This window comes from Daphnia magna, linkage group LG7 (genome assembly GCF_020631705.1).
Source record: "Daphnia magna isolate NIES linkage group LG7, ASM2063170v1.1, whole genome shotgun sequence".
NCBI classification, from domain to species: Eukaryota; Metazoa; Arthropoda; class Branchiopoda; order Diplostraca; family Daphniidae; genus Daphnia; species Daphnia magna.
The window spans coordinates 3,298,099-3,312,096 of record NC_059188.1 but is presented as its reverse complement, the minus strand read 5'-3'; the positions used below and the strand labels follow the sequence as shown (position 1 = coordinate 3,312,096).

Genomic DNA, 13,998 nt, shown 5'->3' with positions numbered 1-13,998 from the left:
TTTCGGCAAGAAGCGGAGAAGTGAACCGTGAGCTGAAATTGTTGACAAAAAGCGGAGAAGTGAACCGGGAGCCGAAGAGTTCAGCAAGAAGCAAGCGGTGCGAGGATTGCGGGAAGTAGATGATAGGAGAAGAGGACGTAAGGAGCGGGGAGAGAGTCCGAGATTCTCGGGGACGGTTTGTGGCACGGGGTAGTTGGGGGATACCCTGAGATCGGGAGTGCATCCCAGGGGCGGGCGAGGACACGCAGTCGACCGTTGAGGGAAAGCGGAACGGAAGAGCGAGGAGAAATAGAGGACGGGGCTAACGAACCCCAACAGGAGCAGCGACCGGCATCCGTTCGGCAGGAGTATCATCTCACATTCAGTGAGGAGGAAACTGAGCGGTGGGAGGACGCCGAAGAGGAAGAAGGATTTGGAGAACACGGAGAAGAGCAGCCAGAGTGGGATTTCACGGATTTGAGAAGAAGATCATCGAATATCAGTAGCTACATCCCGGGATTCAGAGCAGCTCAACAGCAAGTGGGCGCAAGGCACGCGATGGCCGCACAGATAAAATTCCAATCCCCACCCACCTTCGGGGGAAGGACGGGGAAGACGTCGTGCAGTGGATGCATCGATGCGAAAGAATCGGGAGATATAATCGATGGGGAGATGAAGAACTTCGTGACCACGTGGAGCTGTCGCTGTCCGGGGCAGCGCAGAAGTAGTACTCATACAAAGAGGCCGCGGGACAACTAGCAGCCGAATGGGAGGATGTTGCAGGACCGCCAATTGTACCAGGAGTTAAAACACAGCTGTTGGAGCAATTCAAGCCAGTCAATCAGAATCGATTCAATGAAGCGAAACTAAGAGAACGCCAACAAGGAATCGAGGAATCCACGATCGAGTATTTTTACGACATCCTGGATTTATGCCGCAGAGTAGACCCGAATATGACCGAAGCTACGAAATTGGCGCACCTATGGAGAGGACTCAAGCCAAGTTTACTAGAGAATCTCTGGAGTTTGAAACCCAACTCGTGTGACGAATTCCTTCAAGAAATTAAGCGGTATCAGGAAATGACGTCCCGAGCAAGACACGAGGAATGGGCGATGGGCGTGGTAGGAAAACAAACACCAACGACGGGAAGTGAGAGAATGGATCGAATAGAAAAATTGTTAGAGGGACTAATGGGAGCCGTTGCATCAAGGAACGCATCAGGGGCAGCTGCACAGCAAGGAGAAAGAGCGGAGAGTCAACAGTATCGGTCGGATAACCGATCGATACTGAAATGAACTTCGGATGGGAAACCTATCTGCAGCAGATGTAAGACGGAGGGGCACATCGGGAGAGAGTGTCCAACAAGAGCAAACGGTCAGGGAGGCCTGAGGGGTCGGACGCAGGACGGAAAGGTCGTGTGCTACGGGTGTGAAGGGATAGGACACATACGTCGCGACTGCCCGAGCTCCCAGCGAGAAGGGGGGGCACCAGAACAAAAACAGCATCAGCAGGTGCGATTCGCTGGAGAGGGTAAGCAAGTAGTAGTAAGCTTGGTCTAGTAGAACAGAGCATGGAGACCCGGAGGTGCTAGCATGGCCAATTCTGAAGATCGACATCCAGAGGATGGTAGTACTGGATGTGTTGTGCTGGAGAAAACGGGTGGCTGCCGTGACAGACACAGGGGCGGTAGTGTCCGTGTGTTCGCCCAAATTAGTGAGAGAACTAGGGATAACAGTGACACCATGGCGCGCAAATCGTCTAGTATCAGTTGACGGCAAGGAGATTCAACCGGGAAGAGCCTCAAGGCTGTCAGTATCGGATGGGAGGATGACCGTCGAGGGGCAGGCTTTGGATCTGGACGGCGACATCGACTTACTTCTGGGGAAGGACATGTTGGAAAAACTTGGAACGCGGATGAGGAATGGGGCGCTACCGGAGATTCTTCATTGGAGACATTGCCCTCCGAGCACTGGTGGAGGAGATGATGGAGGAAGCACCGAAACTAGTAGTCCAGAAAGGATGCTGGGTCACACCCCGATCGATGAAAGTGGTCGCAAATCAACCACTAGATTTGAAAGGGTTTGGTGAAAGTGCACTGGTGGAACCTACCCAAGCATTGCAGAGGACGAAAAGGGTGTCGACGGGAAAGGTACTGGTTAGCGGCATGGGAACAATCGGACAGATGGAGATAACCAACATGCCCTTCGAAATCCATCCCGACGCTTGCGAATACGGGATCGAAGCGGCCTTAGTACAGAAGGGGGAGACAGGGGAGAGGCCAGTTGCCTTTGCCAGCAGGCTATTATCCCGAACAGAGCGGAATTATTCCATTACGGAGAAGGAGTGCTTAGCCCTGGTTTGGGCGGTGAAGAAATTCCACAGCTACATCTGGGTGACAAAGGTGATAGTGGTGACGGACCACCACGCCCTTTGTCGGTTAACAACAAAGAAGGATTTGGTGGGCAGATTGGCACGGTGGGCATTGTCCATACAGAACTATCAGCCCGACAGTGTGTATAAAAGTGGGCGGTTCCATGAGTACGCTGATGCACTATCTCGGTATCCGATGGATGGGATAGAAGACAATGACGACGAAGAGGACCTGCTACCGGTATACACGACAGAATGGGAGGAGGAGCGTCGTTGGACGAGGGAGATGCAAGGGGCAGTCCCGGGATGGGTGGAGGTACGCAGGCAACTGGAAAGGAGCACAGCCGTGGCCTACAAAAATTTCGTGCTGATTAATGGACTACTGCATCGCCGAACCTTGGGTAAACAAGGAATGAGGTTGCGTCTATGCGTACCCCCGGATCAATGGTTGGAGATTTTAGACGCGTACCATGGCGATCGTTGGGCTGCGCACTTAGGAGTGAAGAGGACGCTAGGGCGGATAGAGGAAAGATACTACTGGCCACGCTTACGACAGCAGGTACTAAACTACGTGCGGGCATGTCCTCCGTGTCAGGCAAGAAAAAACCCGCCAGTAGAACCTCAGGGACACATGGAAATCATCCGCGTGGAGAGACCTTTTCGAAAAAGTTGGGATGGACATATTGGGGCCTTTTCCCGTGTCGGTGGGGGCAAGAAGAATATCATCGTTGCGGTGGATTATCTCACCAAGTGGGCAGAGACGAGGGCCGTTCAAACTGCGACGGCCCGAGACGCGGCTGAGTTCTTCGTCGAGGAGATTGTCTTACGGCATGGGACGCCGGAGGGTGTGGTTACCGACTGTGGAAAGTGTTTCGTCGCGGAGTTCACGAAGGAAGTCATGCGTCTAATGGAGGTGGACCATAGAACGACAACTCCTTATCATCCCCAGGCAAAGGGCCTGGTAGAAAGACTAAACCACACGCTTGGGGACATGCTATCGATGTATATAAACAGCACACACACTAACTGGGACGACATTCTGCCCTATATTAAATTCGCGTACAACTCTAGTGTTCAGGAATCGACCGGAAAGACACCTATTTACCTTCTCTAAGGCAGAGAAGCGCGGTTGCCGGCGGATGTAGTGATGGGAGTACGCGCGACGCCTCTTGCAGAGGATCCTGATGCACTGGCCCGGAATTTGGAAGCCGCGAGAAAGATTGTGAAAGAACGATTGGTACAGGTACAAGAACGACAGAAGCGGTACTATGACGCGACTCGAAGAGCTACACCGGAATTCAGCCCAGGGGAAAAACTACTGGTGTTCGGAAGGTGGGGAGAGCCGAAAAGTTACTTCACCGGTGGCTGGGACCTTTCGTGGTGGAACACAGGGCGTCGGCATTAAATTACGAAGTAAAGAGACCAAGTGGTCGACAGATAGAACTGGTGCACGTGGTGAAAATGAAAAAATTCTTCAGAGGGGCCGAATGGACAGTGGTAGCAAAGAAAGTACGGAAGCAGAACCGAGAAGAATAAAGCCGCAATGCAGCAACCTAATTGCCGGGGGAAAGGACATCCGTGACCGAGATGCCGAAACTAGAGAGACTATACCCCGGGACGAGGAGGTGCAAGAAGCTCGAAATGAAAGGATTGACGATCAGGTGCGTCGATCGACACGAGCCCGGATGCCACCGGTACGATACGGACAAATGCCGCAGGTGGCAGTGGGGGCTCTTCTCCTTCTGCTAGGACTACTGGGACCGCTGATGGGGGTACAACCCAGTCAAGGACATTCCCAAGAGGCTTTTGTGAGGGATGGAGTAATATTCCAATTACAAGGGGAGGTCTTCTTTAGTGACTCGGAGTGGGTAGTAGTGACCGATGTCTCGTTCGGACCCATAGAAAACGCCCTGAACAAACTGCACCTTTGGTTCACCGACTCGGCCAAGAAGAAAGAATTGCAGGCGGAGGAAACAAAATGGAGTGCACGGTTACGGGCGCACAGGGTGGAAAGGGCGACGGATGGGTTGGAGCTATTGGGACTTGTTCGTGAACGGTACGACACGCTGCGGGAGGCGGTGGCAGGAGGGCCCAGGAGGGCCAAGAGAGGTATTATCGACGTCGGCGGTACCGCACTGCACTGGCTGTTCGGGGTGGTGACAAGTCAAGATCTAGAAGGACTTAATGGACAGCTGCAGGCCTTGGGAGGAGAAACGTCAGGGATAGTGAGTGCGGTGGCTCATCAAGCAACGTTAGTGAATGAAACATTACGAGAACTCGGGGAACATGTACTGGCCATGCAGCAGCTGGAAAGAGCGCACCAATCACTGGAGAAGGAATTCAACAAATGGAGACAGAATGTGGTGAGTGCCGTGAACGCCCTAGAAAGTCAAGTGATTATGACGGCGAGGATGGACGAAGCCTTTCGAGCTGCTCAGAGAGTTCTAGACTGGGCCAGCATGACATTGTAGGACATCGGCATTGGTCTCGCCCTGTTGGCAACTGGCAACTTACCCCCGGAACTTTTCCCACCTACTCAACTGTGATCGGTTCTTAAAGAAATTCGAGCTTCTTTGGTGATGAGTTGGGCACTAACACCTGCTTTGCAGAATGGTGATCTGTGGAGGGCATACCAGGAAGCCCGGGTCGTCGTAGCGGCCACAACAAACGGGCTTCGGCTATTCATTCATCTGCCAATAATTGAGATTACTAAGACATTTGACTTATATCGAACATTTGTGTTGCCAGTGTTTAGTGCTGCAGGTAACGTTGGTCTTCATTACGCACCCATTCCCGCATTTCTGGCGGTAGGGCGGGATCGGCAAACATTTATTGAACTGACGGAAGCTTAGGTTCGCAAGCTTAGGTTCGAGGGATTCTTCGAGAGCAGAGCTGCCGTTGGTCGGCATTGTCGAAATCCAGCACGGTTGCTCCATTCAAACTGATGAGTGGATTTTGCAGGCCAGTAGGCAACACTCGTTATCATCCACTAGGAAGGGGAACGACTTTGTGCCACGTCTAAAAGGGGTAAACTGGGCTGTAGCTACAGACGCCCAACAACAAGGAAGCATGACGAGCGGGAAATCTACGAACTCATCGCTGTAGGCTTCATTAGAAGCGTCCTTGAAACGGATCGGCGGCAGTCTGACGAACGCAGCTAGTTTTGGTAAAACTATCCGTGCTTTGGAAGTAGACGACTCGGAGAGGGAAAAACGAGCGGCGGAACATCATACATATCCATTCAAGCTATGGGGTGTGGGAGCAGCGTTGCTTATGGCCAGTGTGGCTGTGTGCAGCATCCAGTGGTGCCGAGTGAGAAAAGGAGACGTTAATATGGCCGACCTTCGGGAACGCCTACGGGTGGTGGAGGAGTTCGTCGAGGAAGAAGCTAAGAAGCGACGTGCGCGGCGGTAGAGTACCATGCATTGCCTTACGGAAATAGACAACCGTATGGCAGCGCATGAAGAGGCTTGCTTGACGACACTGCGCGAGCTGGAGTCGTCCATTGAGCATCTGGCATGAGGATGATGTTTTTTTTTTGGGGGTGTCATGTGGCCTGTATTGTTACTAACGCTCACGTGCAGTGGAGACGTTGTAACAGAAAAGATGTGGAATGGAGGATGAAAAATAATGAAGATGAAAAATATGACTTGAGGGAAAACGCACGGCTTTATTCTTTGTTGAAAAAAGGGAGAACAAAGAGAGAGAGAGAAAATTGGGAACTTAAAATTTAGACTGGATTACGGGGGAGGTAAACGAGAGATCCTCGTTCACGACCGCTACGGTACAATAACTGAAAAACACACACTGAACAAAGGGGGCAAGGGCCACTTCCAACATAAACACAAACCGAAGGCCCTTGCCACCTACAATCCTGCCCGTGAGGGCACGACTTAAGTGACAGCGGGCCCACCTGTCCACAGGTACTAAAATAAACACAAAAAAGAAACAACAAAACAAAAAAAAAAACAACAAAGCTCGCCACGTTTAGAATCCACGGCTACGTTTATGCAGGGATGATTCCCTGATACACCCGCCTTGGTGCGCAGAGAATTTGGTGGTGGTCGTTGGTCCCGCACATGGCATAGAAGCGCGGGTGGGGACAATCGGCCAACTTCAAATGACCAGCGACGGACAGCGGGAGAAAACAGTCAAAACATCGGTGATGTGCGAACAGTAGCTCCATCCGCTCCCGGTTAGTCAGCAGCATGAAGCCATCACACTCCCTGATCTTGCGGCCGCAGGACACCATGCCCGGCTGATTGAGGTGGGTCCTCAGGAAGCACACGATCGTCGGGGTGTGACGGGGCGCGACTAACTGTGGGGCATTCGGCTGGACTTCGGCTGCTTTCTTCTTTTCCTTTAACAGGGATCCAACAAAACTGTTAAGGCTGGTTTCCCGTTCGGACATGAAGTGGACGTGCACGTTCTTTATGTCCTTGGAGTTTTCTTCGAGTTTCTGGTCGAGTTGAACGATGGCCTTTTGGTGGGCCAAAACCACGTCGATAGCCACCGTTCGGGTCCTCAATAGGTCTTGTCGACAAAGATTAAGATTGGCCGCACACTCCTCTTCACGTTCACGAGAAATTTTTAACTTTTCTTTGACGGATGAGACGGATGGGCACAGATTTTCAGCCATAGTGAACGTCGACGGCGAGATATAATTCCCGTGTAGCACACACCAAAGTCAAAGGGTAAACTGTCGCCTGCTGTTCGTAAGGGACTAAACAGTTTCCCTAAGCGGTCAAGGGTTAAACAGTAGGCGACCTAATTTTGCCTTTGCCCTTTGAACTAAGTATAGGTGGCGTTGCCATCGGAAATTTTACAATGCGGTTTTGGGGTTCACACTTTTTACATTGTTACATATGACTATATAAACCAGTTTTACATTTTACATTTTGACATTAGGCATTTTACAATTTTACAATTTATACCCCTTTTTTTTTACTTTCATACAAGGATTGACTATTTACATTACATTTTGCTCTAACGATCTTGATTTTAACTCAGATGACCCAATTTTTTCACTTTCTACGTAAACGTCCTGCTCTTTGGCCGTAGCCATAACACAGAGCTTAGTCACTGGACGAATACAGGGGTTTTTGTGGTTGCTGATTTGCACTTTTACCACTCGTACAACGTTATCAGAGTCACTGGGGAGAACCTCTATCACTTTTCCCAACGGCCACTGTCCACGTAGAGTATTCGGCTCAATGACGAGTACTAGGTCTCCGACGGTAACGTTTGGCCGATTTTCCGACCATTTTCTCCTTTCCGTCAGGTGTGGAACGTATTCACGAAGCCATCTGTTCCAAAAATGTTGTATGATGACCTGGCTTTGAAGGAATTGTTTTGCTGTGACGTCCATGTTCTCAGCATCTCCAAACTTAAGCGGCACGTAGGGACGGGCTCCTCCATGAAGAAAGTGATTCGGCGTTAACGGGTCGGGATCTTCTGGATCCATGCTGAGGTGGGTTAGTGGCCGAGCGTTCAAAAGGGCTGCTACTTCTGCGATCACCGTTCTTAGGACCCGATCGGTGACTAAACGATTCCCGACGCTGACCTTCATGGCTCGCTTATACGATTGCACGAGCCTTTCCCAAACTCCACCGAAATTGGGTCCGTGAGGAGGAGAGAAATGCCACTCTATTTGTTAGCATGCCATCTTCGACTGCAACTCCTGGTGTTGTTTGACTAACTCCGTTAGAGCTTGTCGGAGTTCTTGTTCCCCAGCTACGAGATTAGTTCCGTTGTCACTGTAAACAACATTCGGCTTTCCACGTAAACTCACGAACCGAGTGAAACATAGCATGAATTCTTCGAGACTGAGGCCGTCGGAGACTTCTAGGTGAATGGCTCTAGTTGTTAGGCACGTAAACAGGCATACCCAACGTTTCTCGTGTGTACATCCTCTTCCACCGACTCGTACCGTTAGAGGGCCGAAGTAATCGATTCCCGTATATGCGAAAGGGGGAAGATAGGGAGTAAGCCTGTGAACTGGTAACGATGCTGTAATAGTTTACACGCGCGTGGAGCGTGCAAACTATCACATGAATTTAAAAGTAAATAAAATCTTTTGCTTTACCGCATTGTATTTAGGCTGGCACAGGTCGGGACAGATCGGTACAACTGGCGAGAGAGAGAAGAGAAGACTGAAGGGGCAAGCTAAATCTAGTCCTATTTATTAGGTCTTGAGGAAGCATTTTTTCCTTGGTTGGCGTGGGTCGTGGTAGCGTCCTTTTTAACGGTCAACTTGACCTTCCTCTTTGTTCGAGAACAAGGGGGCTTTTTCCCGCAACGGTCAACTCCCCGTATTGCTTGGGGCGCCAGAGGGGTGACTTTTTAGAAAGTCGAAGACATCGTTTCTCTGTTGTCAGAGATCTCGATTCTTTACATCACCCCCCTCCTCTTTTGTTGCGTCCCGCAACAATCAGTCCCAGCTTCTGTATTTTAATTTCATCGAATGATGTGTGAATCCTACGCTGATGACACGGGTACGACGTTTCAGTTTCCTGGATTAGACTTCGTCTATTTGTCGTGCTCCCGAGTTGAACCATTCAGCCGGCATATCCTTCGTGAGTATTATTACAGTCATTTTTTGTTTTTGTTTTTGGGGGATGCGTATACTTTTGATCTCTTTTACATTCTCCCTTGTAACTTCCTTTGCTGACCCGTTTCTACTTAGGAGACGAAAAAATGAAACATGGTTTGAAAAGTGGACAATCCGACACCAGAAAATTATGCTATTGAGTCTAGAAGAGGGTTTTAAGGAAAGTACACAAATTGGAGCATATTGATTATAGGTACACAGCGGCGAAATTACACAAATTGGAGCATATTGATTATAGGTACACAGCGGCGAAATTACTCAAATTGGAGCATATTGATTATAGGTACACAGCGGCGAAATTATAAGGGAAAAGGAAAGGTACTAGTGATAAAAAACGACACTATGGCAATTTTATTCTACTCTTCGTGGCTGTCTACGTGGTAAGAAGGCCTCGCCTTCCTGAGTCGTGTGTGGCGGTCGTGGTTGGCGCGGTCGCGTACGGCGTGGTGGAACTGCTGCCGATGCGGATGCGGTGGATTGGGATGGGTTGGTCACTGCTGTTGGTTGTACGTCGATGGACATGGGTAGATCTGCAGCGGTGATGGCCAATGGAGGCTTTTTGAAACAAGTCATTTGGAGGATTTTGGAAAGGGGGGGGGAAAGCCTTGAGTAGTAGCGAACCGATTCCGCAAAATCTCACGGCCAATACTGACAACGCGCCAAATCCCGAGACTGCTCCGAAATTCTTTACCCATCCACCGATCTTAGCGACGAAATCAATGTTCGGTGCGTCGCCGTGATGAATGAGTACGTTTGATGTCAGTAATTGACGTGAGTTATCTTCTGCGTAATGTTCATGAATAGAAGCCAAGATGTCGGCCATCACCGACGCGTGACTCAACGGCCCGTTTTGCATCGCGGGATTCATTTGCAAAAATTTTGTAGAGAATTATAAGCTTCATACGTCGCCAATCCGACCAGGCGTCTGCCGTTTGTTGGAACTGTTGAGATTACCGGAACCCACCCACCATCCGCGTAGATGTGAGTTTTCCCATTAAAGTTGACGTAGTTAGGTTCGGGCCAATAACATGGGTGATATGGAACAAGTTGCCATCCGTTATGGGCTATTGTGAAGTTCATAAAACGGGGCTGATTTCCACATTTCGTCCGCTCGGCCCCGAGGGATACATTAAAAGGTGCGCAACGTGCAACCTCAACCTGCGCTCCATACACCGTTAATCTTGAACAACTAGGCAGTTAGAGTTGGGTAGCCGCGTACCACCCATCGTTCTTAGCACTCAAGAGGATACTATTGCGTGTTGCTTTTCGGTTCTCGCATTGGAGGCGTCTAATTTCATTCGCCAGCCGATTTACTTGGTCTAGTGCCAGATCCCTGGTATATTGATGATGAGCAGCCTGCTTGATCTCTGCTGCTAATGACGCAGGAATCTTACGCTCTGTGGTATTTTGGGAATCGATGCTGTCGTAAGACCCGTTTGAGTGTACTTCGACTAACAATGGAGTGGCTAGTGGTTCTGTAGCGTTTGTAAAACCCGAGGCATATGAGGTATACAGTTCCGGCGTTGGTATGTTAATGACAATCAGAATTTTTTCCATTCCATTTATGCTGAACAAGGCGGATTTGCCACACCGTTCTAATTCCTTTGTAACATTAACGAGGTAGTCTGTTTGGCTGATCCGATCCTGTAAGCGCCGCATTTTTGGATCGTGAGTCTTGTACAACAGGCCGTCGTTTACCGATTCGCCTGCTAGTTTGAGATCACATGGGTTTTTTCTTTGTACGCGTCTTCCCAAATAAGCGTTTGAAGGTTTCTGGTCACGGATCCGTTATAGGGGAATTCGATTGTACCGACGGGGGAGTTGATAGTGCAATTGTCGCACTCACTTTCCAGTGCGACCTCCGCGATTTTACAATGGAATGTGACGGCCCAACGTTTTGTCATCCAAACCGGCTGTAACGAGGGTATCACGTCATAGGTGTACTTGTGACTGCCTTTCGCGTACATTGTCTCGTTTTTGCATTTCCTTAGATCCCGCATTTCTTCACAGTCGGAAGTGGATACTGGGACGGCCCATTTACTTTCAGTAATGTAATGCCAACCGAAGAAGTCGGTAAAGATAGATCGAGTGACCGCCCACATGCGACAAACGTGTCCTGGGAATCGTTTAACTTCTGGTAAATGGGAGTACAGGGTGTACGTAACATTTTTTGGGGGGCAGGATCTTCCGATCCAAGGAGGCAGTCTTCATCGTCGAAGGCGATGAACCCATCCTTTCGCTCGTTACTACAGTCACATACAGTGGTCATGATGGCCCCTGTCGTGTGTAGGCTGGCGAGGAGAACTAACACGAAATAACTAGAGAAGAAGACAAATTGAGTCTGATATACCGAACTAACATGTTGAATGGGCAAACAACCACAAAAAAAAATTTTTACGGAACAAGACGAGTATACAACGGTAGAGGAAGATGGGAGTGGGGCTGGGTGTTTATCGCTAATCTAATAGGAAGTCTCGGAACCTGTCCGGAGGACGAGTAGCTCTTTTTGGGCGTACAATTGTGTTACTTCCTTCCAGGGGTGCTGGAGGTACTCTAAGGGGGGTTAGCGGAGGGGGAGGTTTGACCAGTCAACTCGACTTGGCTCATGACCCAGATTTGGTTCGATCTGGTATCCGTTGGGTTCTTTTGTAGCCGCCTGGTTCAAGTGGATGAGAGGGTTGAAATCAATTAAGTGGGCGTCTCTGACGTCATTCTGCGCGACAGCGTCCAATTCAATCAGTTTCCTGTCACCTTCGTGATCCGGGGTATTGACTTCATCTCTTGCTTCTACGTCGGCAAGATCCTCTTCGTTGTCGGAGTCCTCTTCTCTTAGCCTGGTGGCTCTTAGCTTAGACTCTCGTAAATCGTCGAAATTGACGCATTCCTCATCTCTCCAAATCATGCACTCTGTCAACGCCTTCAGGCGGTTGACGTGCGTAAGCTGGATACCATTTCCATTGTACGTACGGATTTCCACCGTATGGTTAGGGAAGACTTTTGAAACTCGAAAGGGGCCTTGATATCGAGGGTTTAATTTTTTGCTCGTTCCTAATTGAGTGACCCTTACGTCCAGGAGGACGCGATCACCTACTTGAAAGTTCTCTTCCTTGGCTCTCTTATCATACTGGATCTTTTGCTGCCTTCTAGCTTCCAATAGGTTTTCTCTGGCTAGCGCAAAACCTTCTCTTAGCCGTTGCATCGTTTGGCTTTTGTAATCACGAGGGGTGATTAACTCCGGTTCCGGTCTTAAAAACCTGTCGACAACCATGTTTGGGTCCCTCGCTGTAATTAAAAAATACGGACTCTCCATCGTGGAAGAGTGTACTGAGTTTCTATATGCCGAGGCCATTGGGCCGAGGACTTCTTCCCATTGCTCGAAGTCGTTAGCAATATATTTTCGCACCATGTCCACCACTGTTTTATTAAAGCGTTCTGTCATCCCATTCGATTGAGGATGATACGCCGTCGTTGTCTTATGTTTAGTCCTGAGCTCTTGACATAAACTGTTGAATAATTGAGATGTGAAATTCGTCCCCCTATCTGTTATGATAATTTTTGGGGGCCCATGATATAAAACGATTTTGTCCATCAGCGCCCGGCAGGTCGTTTCTGCTGTTTGATCGGGCAAGGCTACGACCTCGGTCCATTTAGAGAAAGCATCAGTCATGACGAGTACATATTTATTTCCTTTAGAGGATTCGGGTTTAATCGGCCCTAGAAAATCCATGCCGATAACTTCGAATGGAGCCGTCGCGATCTCTAACGGGTGTAAGAACGCTCTCGTTACTACCCGTCTTTGTAACGCACAAGCTTCGCATGACTTACAATAATCCTTAATATCACGCAACATGTGGGGCCAATAGTATTTATCCCGTATCCGGAGATACGTTCGTAAAAAGGCGAGGTGCCCTGCTAATAGCGAAGCGTGATATTCTTTAATAATACTTTTCCTCAATGAATACGGCACGACCGTTTGCTCTTGAATGAATTGCCTCCTTTTTTCGATGGTGGGAGAAAATCCCTCCTCAAAACCCCTTGTTTAATGTGGAACAGTTCGATCTCCTTTATCCAGTCTGGGTTTTCCAATTCGTCTTGTTCGGACAATGTACCTTCGTTGAGATAACGAATGATTTTTGAACAAGTTTCATCTTTTCGTTGCTCCTCGATAATATTGTCAGTGAAATCCGTTCGTTCCTCGGCAGTTACAACACGAATACGAGAGAAGAAGTCTGCGTTTGCGTGCTCCTTTCCTGGTTTGTGAGTAATTTTATACTTGACTGCCGACAATTCAATCGCCCATCTACCTAGTCTGCTTTTCTCATCCTTATGGGTTTCCAACCACTGGAGTGGTCTATGATCGCTAATGATTTCAAATTTGTCGTCCTGTAAATAGTGACGGTATCTTTTGATTCCATAAACGATGGCTAAAGCTTCGCGCTCTATAGCTGAGTAGTTCCGTTCCGCCGAATTCAAGTGTCTACTCGAATACGCAATCACGACTTCCTTCCCATCCTGAATTTGACTGAGCACCGCGCCGATTCCATAGTTACTAGCGTCGGTGAAAATAAGGAACTCTTTATCGAAATCAGGGAAGGCGACGACAGGTGGCGTAATGAGACATTCGCGCAACGTTTCGAAAGCCTTTTGTTCGGCCTCTCCCCATGTGAAGGTGGCATCCCCAGCATTCTGTTCTCTTACAATTTTCTTAACTTTCTTGTTGTTATTATCCCTGTCCTTTTTCTTTTTAGTCAATTCTATTAACGGATGCGCGATATCCGCGAAATTTTTGATAAAACGCCGATAGTAGGATGCGAGCCCTAAGAACGATTGAATTTCTACAATGGTTGTCGGCCTTTTATAATTTTTCAACAGTGTAATTTTCTCTGGGTCCGGGGCGATTCCATTGGCTGAAATCACATGCCCTAGATATTGCACTGATTCACACATGAATTTGCATTTTGAGAGGCCGAGTTTTAAATCGGCTTCTTTTAAAAGGTTGAAGATGCGTCCTAAATTTACTAAATGTTCTTCTTTCGATT

General features: G+C 48.9%; 1 pseudogene; it reads right to left on the bottom strand.

The window, feature by feature from the left end:
* Window positions 1–9,310: 9,310 nt before the first annotated feature.
* On the bottom strand, window positions 9,311–11,317 carry LOC123474210 (annotated as a pseudogene).
* Between the last annotated feature and the right edge of the window lie 2,681 nt (window positions 11,318–13,998).